The sequence below is a fragment of the Natrix helvetica genome (genome assembly GCF_964273705.1).
Source record: "Natrix helvetica genome assembly, chromosome: 4".
NCBI lineage: Eukaryota > Metazoa > Chordata > Lepidosauria > Squamata > Natricidae > Natrix > Natrix helvetica.
Window position 1 is genome coordinate 66,296,584 of NC_138550.1, and position 23,796 is coordinate 66,320,379.

At 43.4% G+C, this 23,796-nt stretch overlaps 1 protein-coding gene across 2 annotated transcripts in view; it reads right to left on the bottom strand.

The window, feature by feature from the left end:
- IL1RAPL1 (interleukin 1 receptor accessory protein like 1) overlaps window positions 1-23,796 on the bottom strand; it is a 1,014,047-nt gene that overhangs the window by 473,128 nt on the left and 517,123 nt on the right. The window lies entirely within an intron of this gene.

Genomic DNA, 23,796 nt, shown 5'->3' on the forward strand with positions numbered 1-23,796 from the left:
GGAGCTAACACCAGAGAACTTTTTAGTGGCTGCTTTTTGTTGCTTAAATTTGAATTCTCTCACTATTGTGTTGTGCATACTTTTTACATGTCTTTTCCCTCCAACTTTGGCAACGATATCCCCACAGGAAGGCATTCCAGAACAAGGACTTTGGGACCATAATCGCTTTCTGTGGGATGTTCAAAATGTCTCAAAAATAGATTAACAGAACTGACTGTTGGATTTGTATGCTGGTTCAGACTGGATTCTAATGGGTCCTCTAGAACAAATACTAAGTCATCGGCATAGGCTTGGGCCTTATATTCTTCATTTTTGTGTCTTAAACCTTTTATTCCCTGGTCCTTCCGAATTTCATTTAATAAAATTTCCAAAGTCAATATAAACAGCAAAGGAGAGAGGGGGCATCCTTGTCTGACTCCTTTTTTTATTTCAATCTTCTCTGTTAGTTCTCCATTCATCAGAACTTTGGCTGTCTGATTGTTATAAAATCCTTCAATCATTTTTATAAATGTTTCACCGAATTTCATCTCATCCAATAGTGTTATTATAAATTTCCAGATTACGTTGTCAAATGCTTTTTGTGCATCAAGGAAACCAGTACCATTTGTTTTTCTGGATGCGCCTTGTAGTACTGTATTATATCAAGGATGATTCTCGTATTATTTCTAATGTGTCTGTGAGGCAAAAATCCGTTTTGGTTTGGGTGTATTCATTCATTTAAAACCTGTTTAATTCTTCCTGCCATAATTGCTGCAAATATTTTATAATCGGAGTTTAGCAATGAAATTGGCCTGTAGTTTTGAATTTCTTGTAGACTGGTTTCTTCTTTTGGGATCAGTGATATTATTGCTTCTGTCCATGATTCAGGTATCTTGGCTTTTCCTAAAACTTCATTAAACATTTCCACTCCTAACTCTTCCAATATTATTTTATTATATTTGTATAGCTCCACCGGTATTCCATCTGGTCCTGGGGTTTTATTATTTTTCTGGTTTTTCAAGACTAATTCCACTTCGGCTAACGTTATTGGCCTATTTATCGCCTCCCTTTGCTCTTTTGAGATTGGTATTATCTTTTCTGTGTTTAAATAATGTTTTATTTTGTTTTCCTCCATACTATCTTGTGCGTATAGTTTTGTGAAGTATTTATGAATAATATGTTTCTTTTCTTCCGCTTTGTATTGAATTCTTCCCTCATCATTTTTTAATTGATATATCATCCTTTTTTCTCTTTCATTCTTCAGTCTGTATGCCAGCCATCGTCCAGGTTTGTTGGCTTGTTCAAAGTAATTTTGTCTGGCCGTTTTAATTTTCTGTGCTAATTCCTTTTGATTTATTAAGTTGATCTTATGTTTAATTATCTCTCTTTTTTCTTTTTTAATTTTATTCTTTGGGTCTTTCTGTAGTTCATCTTCAGCTTCCATAAGTTCCTTTTGCATACATTCTTGTTGCTCTTTTTGTTTTCTAGTTTTTCTCACCATGTAGGCAATCATAAGGCCTCTTGTGTATGCTTTCATAGTGTCCCAGAGATTTTGAATTGAGGTATCTTCTTTTTTATTTATTCTAAAAAATTGTTTTAATTCTTTCTCCAGCATTTGAGGGTATTCTATTTCATTTATAATATTTGAATTCATCGTCCATCTTTTTCTTCTTCTTTGACCTTTCCATCTTAATTTTATTGGATTGTGATCTGCCCACTCATTTGCTTCTATTTCAATTTCGTCTATTTGATTGCATAGACCAGATGAAATCCAAGCCATGTCAATTCTTGATAGGGACTGATGGGGGTTCGAATAAAAGGTATATTGCTTTCTTGTTTTGTGCCTTTCTCTCCAAATATCGTGCAATTTATATTCCATTGCCATCTCAAAAAAGGATTTTGGGTAGTGTATTTTTTGTTTTATTTTTCTTTTTGCTTTCATAGTCCATTTTTTTTATCCACTATTGCATTATAATCCCCAATTAAGCAAATATTTTCATATTCTAATTCATTTATTTTGTTGTGTAGTTTCCTATAGAATTCCTCTTGTTTCTGATTTGGTGCATATATGACTATTAATAATATCGGTTTTTCTCTTGTCTCTCATTCAATCATTAGTATCCTGCCTTCTTCATCAGAGTAGACTTCTTTGGAATTTATTTTTTCCTTTATATAGGTTGCTATCCCTCTTTTTTTTTCTGCTAGTGCTGTGTATAATTTCCCTAGTTTTTTATTTTCCAGTAAGTTCTTATGTTCCCTTTTAATATGTACTTCCTGTATGGAGATTATATCTACCTTCAGTTTCTTAAGTTTATTAAACATCTGCGCTCTTTTTTTTGGTGCATTCAGTCCATTCAAGTTCGTTGAAATAATTGTCATTTCCTGGTCCATCTTTAGATGGGGTGTTTTTTGTTGCTTCTGGTTTGTATCTGACAAATGCGCGCTCCTTTTCTGCTCTCTCTTTCTTGCCTCTGTTCTTCTTTCCTGTTTCTTTCTTTGTCTTCTGATGTTTCTTCCTCTTGGCTTCTACTTTCTAGGTCCTCTTTACTTCCTTGTTCTTCTTCCCATGTGCAGTATTTTTCATAGAATTCCTGTGCTTCTTCTATATTCTCTATCTTATACATTTTTCCTTGCCAAGACACCAGTACCCCTTCTGGTACCAACCATCTGTACATTATTCTGTTTTTATTTAACTGATTTGTTAAAAATTGGTATTGTCTACATCGTTCACGAATTCTCCGTGGAATCTGTTTAAGCGTGATCAACTCTTTTCCCTGGTATGTAATCGTCCCTTCTCTGCTTTTTTTGTATACTTCATCTCTAGTTGTTTTTTTGGCAAATCTTACATGCACTTCTCTCGAGAGCCTATGTCTTCTGGCATAATTAGTATGCACATGGTAAGCTTCATCGATATCCCCTCTCAACTCTTGTTCTTTTCTCTGTAAAATTTCAGTGAAGATTCCATTCATTTTTCCTTTCAGGTCTTCCTCCTTTTCCGGTATGTTTTGGAATATTAAATAGAATGCAGCTCTTTCATTTTCAAGTTGGATTATTGATAACTCTAGTTCTTTATTAACTTGTCTATATTCCAGCTCCATTTTTTCCATCTTCTGGTCTGTTTGTTCTATTTTTGTTTCGATGTTCTGGATTTTCTGTTCGTTGATTGCTAAGGCATTCTGTATCCTTTCAATTTTGTCATCCACGGTTTCAATATTTCCTTTCAATTCTCCCATTTCATTTTTCATTTCTTCATGATTCCTCCTTGTCTCTTCATGATTTGTAGCCGTCACTTCTTGGTTTTTCATCAGTGTCTCTTGTATCATCTAGAGCATCAATTGCATACTCTGCATTGTTGGTGCTGGTCCCGTTGTTCCTGCCATCGTTCCGCCTTTCTCCAGCCCCAATGCACTCTCAATTGATCTTTGATTTGAGGAGGGGGGTGTTGCCGAGATCATATTGGGTGTGGTTTTTTTTAACTAACTTTCCTGAAGTTGCCATTCTTATCCCCCTATTTATTCTTGTCCACACTTGCATATAAATTCTACTTTACTTCTACTTTATCAGCAATATCAATAGTATCAATAATTATATATCTCAATATTTAGCAATAATTAGCCTTCCTTAATATCACATTTTAATATCTAAGCATTCCTATGTATTATTCTATTCTGTTTTTGATCCTTAATTATTATATGTCCTAGAGTTATACATCACACTGTTATCTTATACCAATAGATGTCTCTCAATTGTATCAATTATATAGGTTGTCAGGCCTGTAGTTATATTCTTTTTAGGATCTTTGGCCTGCCACACTTTCTTATAATTTTCTATGCTGTTTCATTAGTGTAGTAGTTGGGAGGGGGGAATAGAAAGGAGTAGGATTGTAGAATGGATTGTTGACATTCTTTTGTAGAAGCCAAGGTCATCTTTTGTCTCAGCACCTCTACACCTGGCCGGAAGAAGATGGGTGTACATGCCAGCGTGGAAGATGATGATTGGAACATGTGATGGATTTGTGGGTGTGGGGAGAGATCATGAACTTTCAACTGGGTGAACCCAGAGCATGTACTTCCAGAGTTTGAATTTTCCATAGCCGGGCTAACATGCCTGCGGAATAAATTGCACCTTTAAGGATGTTTTGCCTTGGACAATGATTTATTTCTGCATGGTATTTAGAACCCTAACATTATTCCAACTCTCTCTCTCAAAATAATTCACTAGCACCCCCCCTCGCAGGGGGGGGCTGGTGATGGGGGTCTCGGCATTCCCAACGCTGACCGGGACAGCGTAAATATCAGCGAAGAATAAATGAGGAGCTTTTGGTGATAAGAAGCTGAGTGCGGAACTTCAAAGGCAATGGAATGCTGCTTCCAGTTTAATTGCATCTGGAGGAATGCAGGAGGAGACACGACAAGACGAAGGAAAGTCTCAAACCACATTTCTTCAGCAAACCGTGAGTGCATGCTCCCCCTCCTTCTCCCCAGCTTGGAAGCAAGGTTGAGAAAAAAAAAAAGCCTAGAACGGAGGCTTGGGCTCCTTCCAGACGGCAATAAATGAAATGGCTTATCACCCTGCAACTAGCTGGGAGAAAGATTCCCTTTCAAAATGGGAATTTCAAAGGTGGCAGGAAGAAGAGATTTTTCCAGCATCTGTCACTTGCAAGCCACCACAAATGGGGCTGCAACCAGTAAATGAAGCAAATTGGGCAGTAAATTGGGCTTTCCTCCCAGGACTTGGATGGAAGAGATGCTACTTACCAACTCCTTTGCCATCAGCATGGGGAAATGCTCCAAGCCAGCAGAGGGCACCTACTTGGCCCATAACTCCTCCAAGCCAGCAAAGGGCACCTACTTGGCCCATAACTCCTCCAAGCCAGCAGGAGGGTCCTTGGCACGTAAACCCCCCTAGCCAGCCATCATTGGTTGAGCTGCAACCTGTGAAGCAGGCAACCCCGGGATGGGCCTTAACCCCAGGTCATGGATGGGAGGGATGCCAGTGGGCACCTGCCCTCCCTCAGCAGATTGCACCATGGCAGAAAGCTGGGCAGTGGCCAACCGAGGGATTGACCTCCCCACCGGTTCCACTCTCCCCTGCAAGGCCCAAAAAGGTTCTTACCAGACCTTCCTACAGAGAAGAAATCTCCATGGAAGAAGGGATTACCAAACAGAGGCCTGCATTGTGGATGGTGGGAAAATGTGCGCCTGCAAGGCCCCAAGTGGTTCTTACCCCACCTTCCTACAGAGTAGCAATCACCAACATGGAAGAAGGGATTACCAAAGCCAGGCCTGCAAGATGGGAAGCAGGACAAGGTGCATCTGCAATGCCCCAAAAGGTTCTTACTCCACCTCCCTACAGAGAAGCAATCTCCACCATGGAAGAAGGGTTTACCAAGGGGGCAGCTGCAAGTTGGAGAGCAAGGCAGTGTGATGAAACGGTTCCTGAGTTTAGAGATGTAACTAGGTTCCATTCCTTGTGGGGCCCAATTAAATGCCACCATTGTTGTCAACTTGGCCACAGAGCGTCAGAGTGCTTGGCTCCAGCCCCAATGCCACAAACGTGCGCACCAACCACCACGGCGGTAAAGAGAGGGTCCCAGATGCCACCACAGAAGAGTCATCTGGGCCAACAACCTCTGGAAGAGGATCCCCAACTTAAGGAGAGGAAGTGTCCTACCAAGGGGGAGGCCTCGGAAGAGGAAAAGGGCAAACAATCTCCGGAGGAGGATCCCCAACTTAAGGTGACAAAGAGTCCAACTAAGGGGGAGGCCTCGGAGGGGGAAATGCCCGACCGACCTCTGGAAGAGGACCCCCAACTTATGGTGACGAAGAGTCCTACCAAGGGGGAGGCCTCGGAGGAGGGAATTGCCAAAGAACAAACGTGTGTACCAATTGCCACGGTGGTTAAGAGAGGGCCCCAGATGCCAGCACAGAAAAGTCATCTGGGCCAACAGCCTCTGGAAGAGGATCTCCAACTTAAAGTGACGAAGTGTCCTACCAAGGGGGAGGCCTCGGAAGAGGAAAAGGGCAAACAATCTCCGGAGGAGGATCCCCAACTGAAGGTGACAAAGAGTCCAACTAAGGGGGAGGCCTCGGAGGGGGAAATGCCCGACCGACCTCTGGAAGAGGACCCCCAACTTCAGGTGACGAAGAGTCCTACCAAGGGGGAGGCCTCGGAGGAGGAACAAGGCCAGCCATGGATGATTGGATCCAAGAGCCCAGAACCTACAGCACCTGCAGCAGAGAGCCCGAAACGGCCATGGGAAGAGGTCGCAATGGACTTCATCATGGAACTCCCAGACAGCAGTGGGCATAAAGTAATTTGGACTGTTATTGATTTGTTTTCTAAGCAGGCACACTTCATTGCTTGCTCAGGATTGCCATCCGCAAACGAATTAGCGAAAATGTTTGTGAAACACATTTATCGCCTGCATGGAGTACCCAAGAGGATCATTTCAGACCGCGGAGCCCAGTTCACAGCCAAGTTCTGGAGAGAGGTCCTGAGATCCATTGGGTCCACACAAGAATTGAGCTCAGAGGTTCATCCCAGCATGAACGGCGCAGCAGAGGGAGCCAATGCAGTGGTGGAACAATACATCATGTGTTTTGTGGACTATCAGCACGACAACTGGTCGGACTTGCTACCCTTCGCCGAAGTGGCGTACAACGATGCGGTCCACAGCAGCAGAGGATTAGCGGGTTTCCAGATTACCAGTGGCATGGAAGTTGTTGCCATGCCTGAGTTGCCTAGAGAACCTCCTTCTTTCATGTCTTTGAGTGAATGGATGGACATGCTAAAGAAAGGATGGGAGAATACGAAGAAGGCTCTAGCAGTTGCGGCAGAAGCCTACCAGAAGCAAGATGATCAACATCGCTCGCTCCAAAACCCCTACCGTGTGGGGGACAATGTTTTTTTATCTACCAAATACATAAGATTAGAAATGCTTAGCAAGGAATTGGGTCCAAAATTTCTAGGTCCATTCCCAATAGTGAAGATAGTTAACTCAGTTACAGTTCAACTCAGTCTACCCAGAAGTCTAGGGGAAATTGACCCAGAATTTCATTGTAACTTGTTGAAACCAGTAATTGGGTCTAACAGAAGAGCATCCACCCAAGCTCAATCTCCTCCTTTAGTGATGGAAGGGGAAACACAATCTGAGGTGGAAAAAATTGTAGATTTCAGGCTGAATAGGGGTTGCTTACAGTACTTAGTGCATTGGAAGGGTTACCCTTGGTCTGAAGCTAATTGGGTAAACAGTGGGAACCTGAAAGTGGAGAAGTTAGTAAAGCAATTCAATGGGAAGTTTCCCGAGAAGTCAAGGGGTTCCCCTGGGTGGAGAAGAGGTGGTTAATTTTGTTATGTTAACTCTTATGTTATTCTCTTTGCAGGAAACGTTTTTTCTTTTGAGGAGAGGCCGCCTGTCAGGCCTGTAGTTATATTCTTTTTAGGATCTTTGGCCTGCCACACTTTCTTATAATTTTCTATGCTGTTTCATTAGTGTAGTAGTTGGGAGGGGGGAATAGAAAGGAGTAGGATTGTAGAATGGATTGTTGACATTCTTTTGTAGAAGCCAAGGTCATCTTTTGTCTCAGCACCTCGACACCTGGCCGGAAGAAGGTTGTACATGCCAGCGTGGAAGATGATGATTGGAACATGTGATGGATTTGTGGGTGTGGGGAGAGATCATGAACTTTCAACTGGGTGAACCCAGAGCATGTACTTCCAGAGTTTGAATTTTCCATAGCCGTGCTAACATGCCTGCGGAATAAATTGCACCTTTAAGGATGTTTTGCCTTGGACAATGATTTATTTCTGCATGGTATTTAGAACCCTAACATAGGTATTCAATTCTATAATTAGTTTCTCTCTATGCATATATATCAGCTTATTTCATTGTTAGCTTTCTTACATCAGATTTCTCGGTTCAAATTTTGATCCACTAGGTGTCACCCTCTCTTCAGTATCCCTGTTATTGTCAATCAGTTAATACAACAAGTCCAGCAACAAAGGAAAATAGAGGGGTGGGTGGGTAACGAAGCTCTCTAATCATTCCAAAAGAGCAAGAAGAAAAAAGTCAACAAGTCAACAACCAACTGGAATGTTAAACAATCCTTCTGTGCTTTACATGTCTTCTCAGCAGTTACTATGACCTACTCCTGTTGTCCATGCCAGGTTTTCGTTCTCCCTCTGGCCACTTTAGTTCAAGTTATTTACGCCGTCAATTCCAACTCAGTAATTCTACTCTCACAGCTTTTCGGCAAAAATCTGAAAGATCTCCTTCCCAGAGCCTCCTTCTTTCCAGCTCACCTTCTCTGCCAGTTTCGGGTTGTCCTCTTCTTTGGGTTGTCAATAATAGTAACAGATGTCTCAATTTCAACTGCTTTCTCTCTCTGCTTTTTTCTTATGCGGTCGCCATTGCTCCGGTCCTGGCAAAGTGGCAGGATAGATCCTCATCCGTTTAGTGGGTTTCTCCTACTGCTGGGAGGATTTGCCTTATCACTCCAGCATCTTCAGAGTTTCCCCCTTAATCTGTTGGTCCCTTCAGGATCCACAGCACTCAAAAATGAGCCCAAACGAAGAAGTTAGAGTTAAAGGTCATGAGAGCTCCCGTTCCTCAACTCCAAGCATGATGACGTCACCACAGGAAGTCTTGTTGCAGCATTTTAAAATTAATGTGCCCCATACGCCTATGCAGCAGATGTATGCATTCATCATGTGGCTTCACATTATCATACACTGAATTAGCAGTATGGTCATCAGTTATAATATATAAACCATTTGTTAATTTTGCAGTAAGCCTATTTTCTTCTTTTTCTATGATACAGTTATCTCCTCTAAAGGTTACTTCATAGCCAATGTTACTAGAGCTCTTACTGATAACAAATTAAATTTCAGTTTAGGTATATACACCATGGATAAATGCTCATTTACAAATGAACACCTTGCCATACCTTCACCAAATGCTTTCACCCTCCATCCATTTGCCAAAGATACATGTTGCTTGCTGGCAGACATTTTTATAGAACAATTCTTATTTCTAGTAATGCACTGTGATGCTACACTATCAACAACCAATGAATCATGGCTTATTGGTGCATTTCTAGAGATAATCAAAGTAGACATACCTAAGTTGACATTAGCATTTTTCTTAGCCTTTCTAGTATTCTGTTGTTTTGCATTTTTACAGAATCAAGCTTTATGCCCCTTTGCCCCACAAGAAAAACATTTTCCAACTGTATAGGCAGTTGAAGGTGACTCTTCATGTTGTGGTGGTTTCTCTCTCAGTTGCTCTTTTTCCAACCTTCTTCTGGACTCTTCCAACAGGCGTGCAGTTATGTCAGTCAATGTTAGTTCATTTCAAGTTAGGACCTCGAGGGACGTTACAAAATCATCATAACTCTCATCCAGTGATGACAGAATGATGTAAACTTGATATAACTCTGAGAAAATAAGTTCTTTTTCATGTAGCTCTTGGAAAACTCCTTTTATAAAGTTTAAATGAGCTAACATATCTCCTCCCTTCAGAAGACGTGCCCTAAACAGTTTGGGGGTAAGATGTATATGTTCACCTACAGTGTCACATACATATATCTTCTTCAAATTCTCCCAACATCTTGCTGCAGAATTCTCCCCACGAATATGAACTAACTGTTGGTCAGTCAACGTTAGACCAATTATACACAATGCTCGTTCGTTGCATCTTTGAAACTCTGCTATCTTCTTGGCATCATCCTCGTCATCTGGATTCCAAGAAGTCACGTCCGGTGGCTTCTGTACAGCTTCCTACAATCCTTCAGTACACAGAAGTAGGCTGCACTTCATTGACCAGGAAACATAGTTTGTTCCATCCAACCGGGTTATCAGTGATAAATTTGCTGATGGTGCGTGTGCCATCTTCTCCATAATAGTAAACACTTATAAACTAAACAGCTATCTGTATACGGTATTGCGTACCAACACCAACTCTCTTTTCAGCTACGTCTGGTACACTCTGGGCCCATAACCAGCGTTAAGTAATTAAGCTCCCCGTTAGGAGAGCGAGTATGCAGAGAAGCGTAATGAGAGAGGTATGGAAGAACACGCACAAACCAGCATACAGAGACACTGAATAGTATAAAAATATAGTAGTTTACTATGTAGAAATATAGAAGTATTCAGAGTCCGGTTAACAGTCCTAGTCATACACAGTTCAGTAATTCAGTTATCAAATAGTCAGTTTAGTACACAAAATATAGCTAACAGTAGCAAACCACAATACCTCACAATACACTGACCAGCGTCTAACAAAACAGAGAACTAACAGTCACTCTGGCTCCCTCTTATGGCTGCTTGAGGTAACAAACCAATTACATCTCTTAAGCATTTAAAGTAACAGTAAAGTAATCATAGCTTATATACATTGCCAGGCCAAGCCTAGCGTTACATCCCTAACATTTTCTATCCAGCTTTACAAAGTAGAGAATTGGTCTCTGACAGAAAACCACTTGAAGAAATTAGAAGCATTTGAAATGTGGATTTACAGATGGCTGTTATGTATAAACTGGGTTGACAAAATCACAAATGAGGAGGTGATAAGCCCTCTGGGAAAGCAAAGGGAAATAATGAAAGCCATTAAAAAGCAAAATTTAGAATATATTACATATATGATGTGACACCCAGAAAAATATGACATTCTTCACGTAATCCTCCAGGGACAGATTGAAGGCAAACGAGGACCAGGTGGAAGAAGAACATTATTGCTTCAAAACCTAAGGGACTAGTTTGGACAAAACTCAGCAGCACTTTTTCACGTTACCGTTGACAAAAATAGGATTGCCAACATGATCACCAATGTTCAATGACAGATATGGCACAAGAAGAAGAAGGGCTAATCAATAAAGACTCAATTTCAATGTCAAAGGTAGGAAGAATTGCAACTATGAAACTGAATATTTCACCAAAACTACTTTTTTTTATTCCAAATGATCCCCATAAAAATAGCAAAAAAGTACTTTGATGAGCTAAACACAATAATTTTGAAATATGTTTGGCAAGGGATAAAAGCAAGAATAAGACTGAAAATATTGCAAGAATCTAGAAATAATGTGGGCTTTGGGCTACCAGATCAGGAGTTTTATTATCAAGCTTCTGTATTAACATGGGTGAGAGAATGGATAACTCTCAGACACAGATTATTGTTTTTAGAAAGTCATTATCTCCAATAAGGAAGATTTTTTTTTTGTGATGATAAAAAATAAAACTCATAGATATTTTCAAAGACATTACATAAAAAATGTTCTACTTTTAGTATGGGAAAAGGTGAAAGCAAAAATCTACAAGAAAATACCAGTTTGGCTATCCACAATGGAAGCATTTATCCATCCAAATGTGGTAAATCTGGAAAAAATCTTAACATACAAGGATATTTTGAATGTGGAAGGGGAACTTAAAACCAAACAAGAGTTACATAATCAAGGCATGGACCTATCATGGTGGCTGCATATGCAAATACAAATGAGATATCAGAAAGATATCAAGACTTATGGTTTCTACAAAGAGCAAACAATGTTTGATCAAATAATGTTAGTGGTAGATGAAACGCAAATAAAGCAAATATACAATTTCTTGTTAAGCTTAAAAATGGAAGATGAACAATAAAAGAGACAGTGATAGTTTGGTTTTTTGGGGGGGGATATACTATAGAATTAGATAAATGGCAAAAGTTTTGAGAAAAAAACTGGAAGTAGTTGACAATGGCAACTACTTATAAGGAAAACTTATATAAAATGTTTTATAGGTGGCACTTACCTCTGGCAAGATTAGCAAGGATGTTTAAAAACATTTCTGCCAGATGTTGGAAATATAACCAGACACCAGGCATGTATTATCACATGTGATGGATATCAGGGGTTGCTTCCTACCAGTTCACTTCGCGCACACTTTGCAGATGGGACTGAGCAGAACAGAGCAGATCCCAGCCTGCGAATGAAGGGCATTGGGGCCAGCAGACCTCAGGTGCTCTCGGGAGTGGGGATTCCTGCCGCTCTCATGCAGCCAGTTGCCAGTGGGCCTCCCAGAGCAATTTGGCCAACTCAACATGGGCAGCGCCACTCAACTCCCTCAGACTGGACAACCCCCGTGAACTCTGGCTCAACCCATGTTCACCTTTCTGAGCCTTGAAGCAGCAGTGCCACTGAGTGCAGCGTCTCCCTCCTTCAATAGTGCATGAAGTGGATCGTGCCACAGCCTCACATGTCAGGCCTGATCCACTGAGGGGACAGCATATGCTGGAATCAGAATGGGGCAGCAGCAAAGCCCATTGAGTCATCCCAGTCCAGTGCTACAAGGACCACAACTGGGGCTGTTGAGACCTACTACTCCACCACAGCAGCAAGTCCTTGGACTACCCCCAGCTGACCAAATCCCACTGGGCTACCTTGACCACGGGTGGGTGCAATACCAGTGGACACCTGCTCCAATTTTGCAGCTCTTACCAGCACAGCAACCAATGCAGACCAATCACCAGTCACAGCCCTGCCGCCTGTACCAGTCCAGAAACAAGTTGGTACAACTGGTACACTGGTACAAGTTCAGCAACCAATGCAACTTCAGCCATCGATGATGGCCCCGCCGCAGGTTCTGGGCCAACAGCCCGTGCTGACTCCTCAACAGCCACGCCAGCTGCTCTCCCTCTGCAATTTAGAGTGACCTTTGATGGGACCTTGGGACAGCTAGCCTACTTCCTTTTTTTGCATTTTTTTTATTTTCAAAGCAAACATAAAAATCCTCCTTCTTTACATACTGTAGAAAGTGTATCAGTTGGTTACAAAAGGCTTTTGTGCATCTCTTCTACTGTCATCAAGTGTAATTCACATTAACTCTAATATCTTAACTCAGATGTTTATAACTGTTACTATCATAATACCTCCACTTTTATTTGACTATGATTGTTCATCTTCCATTTCGGTTTTTGGAGTTTCAATCCCTTCATTTTGCATTTGAAGAATATCCTCCGTTTTCCCATGTTTTATTGTTGAATACACCAAGAATTCCAATTTTCTCTCAATTTTTTCCTCCGTGTTTAATAATTTTTGCAGTTCTAAAAATATTCCTTGCAAATTCAAATCCTCCACGTTATTTTGAGATGCCATATTCATACACAGTTGCTTTCGCTTACAAGGTCAGATAAGATTAAAGCATGTGTTCATAAAGACCACTGTTTTTCGCAAATAATGCTGCTCTCACCACTCTGTGAACAAAAACAGACTTGAAAGGGACAGCTGTGGACTCTTAAGATAGCCAAACAGCCAGGCAGTAAAGCCTTGAAATGCCGAAGTCAAAACAATCCATGAGAGAGAGAAAAAAATGTTCCATCTTTGAATTCACAAAGACTCAGATTAGCCTCCGGGGTGGGTATTTTTTTTGTATCTCTTTTATATATCAAATTAAACAAAGAAATCCAACTTAAATGAGTTAGAAAAAGGTTCCCACAACAATAAAAAAGGAAAAAGTTAATATGTAGCTTACAGAGAGTCACAAAGAGAAGTTAGAAGAAGAAAAGCTTGATCCATCCATTTCAAAAAGTTTGCACAGATTCAATCCATGTAAATAACATTTTAAAAATATGATAACCACTGTCCAAGACTATTCCAAAGATCAAATTCACCACAGTTCTTCTATTCTTTAATTTGAATTGGTTTTTAAGTTTGTATAGGCAATCTTTTTTAAAAACAATAAAAATTTCTCACCAGCTGGAAACACATTCTCTTTCCACATTGTTCCGTTTGGAGCTGCCCTGACTTTGTCAGCCTTGGCTGGATTTTTTGTCACCGGCTTGAAGATCTTCTCTTGCTTCCTTCGGAGATTTTGCGATATCCCCGAGATCAGCAAGACATAATCTTCCTATTCACCATCTCTTCGGGATGGCTTAGGTCCAAATTCGGACCCACCAATGGCAAAAGTATCGACTGCAATCTCAGAGCATTGAGATTGCACGTCGTTCCCTCACGACTTCAGCTCCTCTTTCAGCTAGCCTATTTTCTTAATTGCACCTCAGTGCACATTGATCATTGTGGGGATCAATACCCAACTAATTGGGATTTGCTTTCAGTGATTGTAGATGGCATGAATGAGGGAGAAGCACCACAGGTACAAGTTCAGCAACCAATGCAACTTCAGCCATCGATGATGGCCCCGCCGCAGGTTCTGGGGCAACAGCCTGTGCTGACTCCGCAACAGCCCCACCAGCTCCTCCTCCTCAGCAATTTAGAGTGATCTTTGATGGGACCCTGGGACAGCTAGCCTACTTCCTTAATTGCGTCTTGGTGCACATTGATCGTTATGGGGATCAATACCCAACTAATTGGGATTTGATTTCAGTGATTGTAGATGGCGTGAATGAGGGAGAAGCAGTAGAATGGACAGCTGAGCTCCATGATGAGGAAGCCCCCAAGCTAGACAATGCAAAAGAATTCATCCAGCTGCTCTGAGGCCACTTCAAAGACATGCCCCATCTAGTAAAGCTCAAGGCCCAAATAAAGGCATTGAAATAAGCGGGCCAACCTCTCAAGGAGTTAGTGTGGGAGTTTCAAAGATTGGCTGGGAAACTGAGAGACTGGCTGGAGCATCTCCATGTTCACCACATCAAAGAGGCCCTCGACCCAGACCTCCGACAAACCTGCGGCATCCAGAGAGCATACAAGCATGATAGGGTCCCAGAGCACATACAAGCAGGATACAGCACAGCAGTGGCCATCGATCTGGAGATTCACCCCTAAAGGAAGCTGAAAGCAGAGAAACTGGCAAGAAGACCCCTGGATTGCAGAACCCCAGCTAAACAACCTGAACCACTGCAGGCCACACCATCTGGAATGATTAAATGCTACCAGTGTGGCCAGCATGGGCACAAGGCATCTGAATGTCTGTTCCTGTTCCCAAGTCTGGACTCCAGCTACACCCCAGGTAAGAAATACCCTGCAGAAGCCACCGGAAAAGGGGGAAATTGCAATATTCCTCACTAAAAAACCCTTCCAAATCCCAGTATTCTTTTGGTATTTGCTGGATGCCTGGAAGTTTAGTGTCTGTGACTCAATGCTTAGGGTCAACTTTCGAATGTCATCCTCCCACTTTATGGTAGGTGCCCATTTGTCCAACCACACAAACCCCAAGATGATTGATTCATTCATTTTTGCTGCTATGATGAATCTGAGGAGTTCATGGTGGTGCCCTATCTACAACTTCACCAAGTCGGTGATTAGCTTGGCTGGGGTCCCTCCGATTAGCGTCCCATCGACTTGCTCAAACTGGATGGGATGGGCTAAGGGTCTGCTGCGTATGCCCAGCTGCTCCATGATGGACATGCTGATTAAGCACCAGGTGCAGCCCATGTCAATGACTACCTCAACTTCCCCTTCTACCCCTGTCTCGGGCACTATTAGTTTGAAGGCAAAGGGGCAGATGGGTGCACTTACCATTGGGTTGTCTTTGCTGCTGTTTTCCTCCTCTGAACTTGGAGGGATTTCCCCATCTAGTGGAGTCTCCGTCTCCTCAGGCTGGGGAGCGGCTCCTTCCATTTGTGGGCAAGACGACTCTTTTTGGGTGGTTTTCATGGGCCCCTTTTTGTTCCACTGGCGGCTTGGGTTCACCCTTGTGGGATTTGGTGCCGGGGCCAAGCATTCCGACACTCTGTGCCAATGTTGACCACACTGGTACCACTTTATTGCTCCTGCAGATTTTGGGGGAGGTGTTTCAACTTTCTTCGTTTGGGTTCGGTGGCCAAAAGGTCTTCTAGCAGGCTTTTTGGTGGCAGGCTTTCGATGGGAGTGAAGTTCGTGATCCAGAATAACTGCGATAGTATACCAATTCTGGGTACAATCCAGTACCTCTCTAATGCTGCATGCCTTTCTCAGTTCGGCATCTAGGGCATCTTTGAATGTGTGCACTAGGAGTCATTCTGGCCAGTCCCGTAGCTTTCTAGCCATCCTTCTAAATTCCCAAAGTAATTCATTTCCAGGACGGACAGCCTGCCTCAACCCTTGGATTTGCTCTTCTGCTTCCACGTGTTGGGCCATATTGTTATATCAGATCCTCATCAGTTAAACGAATCCATTGGTGCCTTCAGGAGACGCCTCGTCATGGAGCTTGGGGTTGCCTCTGTGGTGGCGGTTGGTCCGGAATCATTTGAGGGGTCACTACTTGGGGTTGAACTAGGCCAGTTATCTGAATCGGTGCCATCTGCTGAGGTGGCATCCACTGGTATTGTGCCCATCCATAGCCCAGGAAGAAAGCTCACTTTGGTGGGAGTTGACTCGCTGGCTGCAACCCAAACATCAGTGACTGTCTAAGTGGTGAAATCCCCCAAATGCTTTGCTGCTGGCTTGGTTGACCTCCCCATGCCAGTTGATGGGCCATCTGCACCCCAGGGTGAAGGGGCACTGCTGTTGGTCTCATTCCAGCAGTGAGGTTTTGGACTGACCCACATTTTGCTGTATGGAAGGAGATAAATCCCCAGTCCAATGCGTTGCAGAGTCTCGATCCAGGAAGGTAAGCATTGGCTGGGCCATGGTTCCCCTGCATGGTTTGGAGCTAAGGCAAGGTTTGGTTTCACTTATGTTAAACTGTCCGAATTGGTCTGGGAGACCGGTCAGTGACTGACTGCATGAGGGTGGCTGTGATCTCCAATCTTTGGAGCACCTGGTTGGCATCTGCTTTGGTCCACTCGACTCGTGGGACGAGGCTGATCCCACACCAATCTGTGGTTCCAACAACAACTCCTTAGGGCTCCCACGGCTTTGTTTTTCAGCATTAGATCTGGTTGCAATTTGTGCCTGGCTCCCAGCTGGCATTCTGCCTCCAAGGCCTCCCCAGTTTCCACCACGACTTGAGAAGGCATGTAGATGGTCTCAACATAGATAGGTGATCCGTCATCTGCTCCTATCCCATGGGCTTCTTTTCTTCCTCCATCTTCCCTGAGTCTATACGCCGCCCGGGTTTGGGTCGGCACTAAGGCTCAGGACCCCGGACAGCACCCTGATGAAGTATTTTAATGGAGATTCAGGTTAATGTCAGGGATCCAAATAGCATCGAAAAGTAAATCAGAGTCCAAGGCAAAGTATTGCTCAAAGTTCCAATTTATTAAGAGAGCCATGTTGGCACATCTGGGAAAATCTGAATCTGAAAGCTTCCTGGTTTTCCCCACCTAGTTCAAAGTTCAAGATCTTGCCTCCACACCCACATGTCCATCACATGGTCCAATCTTCCACTGCCATGCTGGCAATTCCACCCATTCAGTTCCAGTCAGATGCAGAGGTGCAAAGACAAAGGTTGACCTTGGCTTTCTAGAAAGAATTTTGTTATGGCTACATACCATGTTACTCCTTACAATCTCCCCTCCCATTTTCCCACAATAGAAAATGCATAGCAGAATAATAGAAAGGGTGGCAGGCCAAAGATCCTAAGAAAAGATGGCTGCAGGCTGACACACTGTTTGGAATAATAAGGTGACTAAGGCTTTGGATAAGATTGTACCCATACGATCTGTCCTCACCCGTATACCTCTCAGCACTCCGTGGTATACAGAGGAACTGAGCAGGATGAAACAGATGAAAAGACATCTAGAGCACTGCTAGCAGAAGTCAAGGGATTAACTCAATCAAACACTGGTAAGAGCTGCTATTAAGGCTTACCTTGTGGCAATTTGTGCAGCGAAGTGTAAATTCAAGGTGCTGGTTATCACCTTTAAAGCCCTTCATGGCTTGGAACCAGGTTATCTGAAGGACCTTCAGAGCAGATCACATCTACCACAGCAGGGAGGCAAGGAATGTTGCAGGTCCCATCCTCTGGGGAGATATACCTGATGGGACTCAGAAGAAGGGCCTTCTCCATGGTTGCTCCCTTTCTGTGGAACATCATTCCCCCAGAGATTAGAATGGCCCCCTTTCTAAGACTCTTTTGGAAGGCACTGAAGACCTGGTTCTGCCAGTGTTTTGGGGAACCCAGAGTGGGATGGAGCCCATTAAATGGCTCATGTGATGTGTTGTTGCTGGAGGAGGGGTGGAAGGTTATTTTACCTTATTGTATGATTTTATTATATGATTATTCTCTTTTATTAGTTTTATTGTTTTATATATGAGGTTTTATATTCCTGTAAATGGCCTTGAGTCAACATGTGCAAATAGTTGATAATATAAATTTCCTAAAAAAATATAAATAAATAAAACAAATAAATAAATATTGCAACCATGCTGGCCATGGAAAAGATATTCAAATGTTGTAATGTCTATGTTCCTACAAAGGTTATAGTTATATAAGCAATAGTTTTCCCTGTGAAACACTTAGCTGAGAGGCTGGAGAGGAGATTGCTTGCTAGATGTTAACAAGGTAAGTGACCCTGCATGGCAGTTGAGGGGAAGCAATTGTGAGGAGCATGAGGTATTTCAGTGGGTCAGAGAGGCCTTCTGTGGTCTTAACAGGTGGTCTGTTCCACCAATAGTTCCCCCATGGCCTCTGTGGGGAGACCCACAACTTTCCTAAGCTGGGGAAGGCCTGTTGAAGGCTGAAGGGAGCATTGGAGGGCCAAATCCGTCTCCCAGATTTTGTCCAGCAACACTCAGGACAAATGTTGCAGAGCCTCTACAATTGTTCGTAAGGCCAAACAACTGCTGTTGGTGCTGCAAGTTTCATAGTTTCGGGACTTGTTCACAAACACTAGGGAGTGCTTATTATGTAACTTCAAATGTTCGCTAAGAGAACACTCACAACCTGGAGATTACCTGTACATTTACAAATATATATAGGTAATCCTCAATTTATGACTATGATTGACCAAAACATTTAGGTTCCTAAGTGAGAAATTTGTTAAGTGAGTTTTGCCCCATTTTAGGACTTTTCCTACCACAGTTGTTCAGTGAATCACTGCAGTTGCTAAATTAGTAAGATGGTTGTTAAGTGAACCTGGCTTCCCCATTGACTTTGCTGGTCAGAAGGTCACAAAAGGTGATCACATGACTCCAGGACACTGCAACCATCATAATTATGAACTAGTTACCAAGCATCCGAATGTAAATCACATGACCATGGGGATGCTGTGATTATCATAAGTGTGAAAAATGCTCATAAGGTACTTTTTCAGTGCCATTGTAACTTCGAACAGTTACTAGGTGAATTGTTGTAAATCAAGGACTACCTGTATTCTCTGTCAGTGTATAACAGCGATGGCGAACCTTTTTTGGTTCACATGCCACAAGTGGGGGGAGCGCAGGGGAGTCGTGTGCGGGCGTGCCGCACCCATAATGCAATGTGTGACCCCCTAGTGCGCATGCGTGCACAACAGGCACCCCCCCATTTTTACATGCTTTTTTTGCCCTCCCCAGGCTCCAGAGGCTTTATAGGAGCCTGGGGAGGGCGAAAAGAGCCTCCCCCCCGGAGGCCCTCCGGAGGCTTCAGGGATAGTCTGGAGGCTTCCCTGAAGCCTTCGGAATGCTTAAAATGACCCTCCGAGCAAACCGGAAGTAACTTATGGTTTGCTCAGAGGGTCGTTTTAAGTGTCCCGAAGGCTTCAGGGACCGCCCGGAGGCTTCTCTGATGCCTTCGGAGCACTCAAAACGACCCTCCGAGCAAACCGGAGTGCTCTGAAGGCTTCAGGGACTGTCCGGAGGCTTCCCTGAAGCCTTCGGAATGCTTAAAATGATCCTCTGAGCAAACCGGACTTCCGGTTGCTCGGAGGGTCGTTTGAAGCACTCCAAAGGCATCAGGGAAGGCTCCGGACAGTCCCTGAAGCCTTCAGAGCACTCCGGTTTGCTCGGAGGGTCGTTTTGAGCGCTGTGGTGTGGTGAAAGTCACTTAATGCTCTTGCTTAGCAACCAAAATTTTGCGCTCAATTGTGATCTTAAGTTTTCTTTCTTTCTTTCTTTCTTTCTTTCTTTCTTTCTTTCTTTCTTTCTTTCTTTCTTTCTTCCTTCCTTCCTTCCTTCCTTCCTTCCTTCCTTCCTTCTTTCCTTCCTTCTTTTCTTCTTGTGTCTCTCTCCCCTACTTATTTTCTTTCTTTCTCTTCCTTCCTTCTTTCTTAGCTCTTTCTCTCCAACTTTCTTTCACTTTCTCATTCTCTCTCTCTCTCACTCTCTCTCTCTCACACACACGCAAACACACACACACACCATTTCCCTCATGTCTGCCATTGACAGCTCTCAAAGAGAAGGAAGGACTCCTCCCTTGGTAAGGGGTTGGACTAGATTACCTCCATGTTTCCTTATATGCTCCATGTTCCCTTATATGCTCCTAGGTCTACTCTACACATATATGTTCTGCTCTGTCCCAATTGAAACTGTTTTGCGTTTGTTTGTGAGGGGATGTTCTTTTCCAATTTTTAAAAATAATTTAATTACTTAAAACACACTCTAATATATTTAGATAGCAAATGTAAGAACACTTCAACCATACAGTAAACAAAGGACTAAAATTGAAATATGAATTTGCAGAGCAATTTCTCTCTCTAGATATAAAGCTAAAGTCTTTCTTCAAAAACATCTACCACAAATTAATGTTCTTTTAAGGAGTGTTAAGAATTCCCTTTGAATAGGAATTTTCATGATAGGTAGCTGCTGTAGGTGGCTACAGCAGACAACCAAAACAAATCCTTCCCATGATCAAGTTCATACATGGGTCAACCATTCATAGAATATTGCAAGCCCTCTTAAAGGCAGGAAGTTGTTGATATCTGATTTCCCTGTCTACTATTCCTTAAGGAAAAATATATTTCCCTTTTTCTTTTCCTAAAGTAAAAGAGAAACCTGGAAGGATAAAATTCTTGTAAACATGGAATGGTTGATATACACCTGTAACAATATAATAGATGGGATAATGGAAAAAGCTGTGGGAATTAATTGTTTATAGCAATCAAACCTCTCATGTCCTATTTATCTATCCAAATAGATATAGTATTAATAAAATAATGTGCTTTAATTTATGGATAGTAATGGAGGGTATAGTAATCTTACTCTTCATGGCAATGTATATTATGTCTATTATCAATCTAAATATATATTTGGTTATACCAAATAGACAAATAAAAATAACCTCCTGCTAGTTCTCATATTCCTGGTAACATTGAACCAACTGAATGATTTACAGCTTCTTTTGAAGAGTCTCAAGTCTCCTCAAAACTGGGCACCCTGTTTTCCATCTTTTGAAAATATTCCACTTATAGTGGAAAAAAAGTGCAACAAAGAGGTCAAACAGAAGGGAAGGCCTTAACTCACATTGTGAAACTAAAAAAAACACACAGAGAGACACACACAAATATTTCCTATACTTTATTGAAAGTGAGTATTAAATTGAGTTGTAATATTTTTAGAACTGTTTTCTTTTTAATTAAACATTAAAATGGTAGAGTTAACTCTAATTTAATTTTCATTTGATTGTTAGAAACCACCTTGAGTATTCTGATGAGGTAGGGCAGAGTATAAATAAAAATGAATAAATAATCCTGGCTCCTTCCAGCTAAAAACATATTTTAGTATTCTTTAAGTGATGAAAAAGATGAATAGTTTTAAATAAATGAATAAATTACTTTTTTAAAAGGCAGGTTTTCACACCCATAATATTTAGGCTCACCACTGAAATTGGGAATGAGAATCTGTGGCTCCACATCTCTCGATCTTCTTCCCCACCTCCGTTCTGCGGGCAAGAGGTGCTGCTGCTGAGGTGGCACAGCGGTGATGGCAGGGGAGTTGGGGCACTGCCCGCTGAGCAGCACAACCCACAGCTAGCCCAGGAGCAGTAGCCGCCCCGTGCTGCTATCACTCACTACTACTCAGGCCGGAGGCCGGGCGGGCACGCAGAGAGGGCATGGCAGCAGGTACGGCAGCCAAGCAGGGGGAACACTTTGGTTGGCACTGAGGGAAGGAAGGAATTGTTTTTTTTATTTATTTGATTTGATTTCTAGACCGCCCCCTCTCCCCAAAGGGACTGAATGCAGTGAATGAGGCAGATTGAGAATGAAAGGAGATAGCATAGCAGAGGGCAAAGGATCCTGCAGCCTCCTTCATTCACATGGTTGGGCAATGGGGGGGGGCTTTCTCGCACACCTCGCACACCTTCATAGAAAGAAAGAACTGCCCGAATGTGTGAATGAAAGAGGCTGCAGGCTCCTTTGCCCTCTGTACGCTATCTCCTTTCATTTTCTGCTGCCTGAATGAGTGAATGAGGCAGACAGAGAATGAAAGGAGATAGCGTAGCAGAGGGCAAAGGAGCCTGCAGCCTCCTTCATTAACACATTCGGGCAATGAGGGAGGAGGCTTTCTCACACGCTTTTGGAGAAAGAAAAAAGGCATGTGAGAAAGTCCCCCTCACTGCCTCTCAGAGGTGGGGGGATTGGTGAGCCAGCCAATCAGTGAGCGGTGGGTGGGGCAAGCTTGGTGTGGATGGGTGGGGGGAGTGAGAGAGTGAGCGGCGACGGAATGAGTGGGACAAGCGAGCAAGTGCTGAGCAGCGACCAGATGGGTGTGTGGGGGGGGAGTAAGAGAGGGGGGCACATGGGAGGGAGCATTCTGGTACTGCCCCACCGGACGAAGGGGTCTAAAACGTACGCGCAATTTCACAAACCCCTTCTGGCATACTGGTGCACAGTGACGTGCGGTGAGATTTATGGCTGGTGAGGCTGGTGATGTCATCAGGAAGGCGGGGAATGGGATCACGTGTGCTGGAGGCTGAGGCTGCCTCAGCGTCCAGCACACGTGATCCCATTCCCCGCCTTCCTGAGCGTACTCCGCCAACTCGTGCTCCGCAGTCTTCGAAAGCGACTGGTAATGACGAGAACCTTCCTGCCTCTGCTGGACTTTGCGCGCTCCTCGCAACTGCAATAGACATCCAGAAGTGGCAGGGGCTTTTGGGCTGGAAGCCCAAACCCCATTAGCCATAAAAGCCACTTCTGGACGTATATTGCAGTCGCAAGGAGCGCGTGAAGTCCAGCAGAGGCAGGAAGGTTCTCGTCGTTCCCCAGTCGCTTTCGTGGCTTCATCATCTGGGAGCACCGACAACATTTCTGCCTCCGCAGCTCCTGGGCGCAGACGGACGGAGGTAGCCAGAGTGACGCCGAGGCAGTCCGGCGGGTGAGCGACCGAGGATCAGGCTGCCTGATCCTCCATCGCTCGCTCGCTCTTTCATCCGCCCGGACCGCCTTGGCGTCGCTCTGGCTACATCCGTCCGGCCGCGCCCAGGAGCTGCGGAGGCAGAAATGTTGTCGGCGCTCCTGGATGACGAAGTCATGAAAGCGACTGGGGAACGATGAGTACCTTCCTGCCTCTGCTGGACTTCACGCGCTCCTTGCGACTGCAATATACGTCCAGAAGCGGCTTTTGTGGCTAATGGGGTTTGGGCTTCCAGCCCAACAGCCCCTGCCACTTCTGGACATCTATTGCAGTCGCGAGGAGCGCGCAAAGTACAGCAGAGGCAGGAAGGTTCTCGTCGTTCCCCAGTCACTTTCTGTCAGGCCTGTAGTTATGTTCTTTTTAGGATCTTTGGCCTGCCACACTTTCTTATAATTTTCTATGCTGTTCCATTAGTGTAGTAGTTGGGAGGGGGGAATAGAAAGGAGTAGGATTGTGGAATGTATGTTGTCATTCTTTTATAGAAGCTCAAGGTCATCTTTTGTCTCCGCACCTCGACACCTGACCGGAATCAGAGGGGTGTAGATGCCAGCGTGGAAGATGATGATTGGAACATGTGATGGATTTGTGGGTGTGGGGATAAATCATGAACTTTCAACTGGGTGGAATTCCAGGATGCAAATCAGAGTTGGAATTCCATAGAGGTGCTAACTTGCCTGTAGAATAAATTGGACCTTTA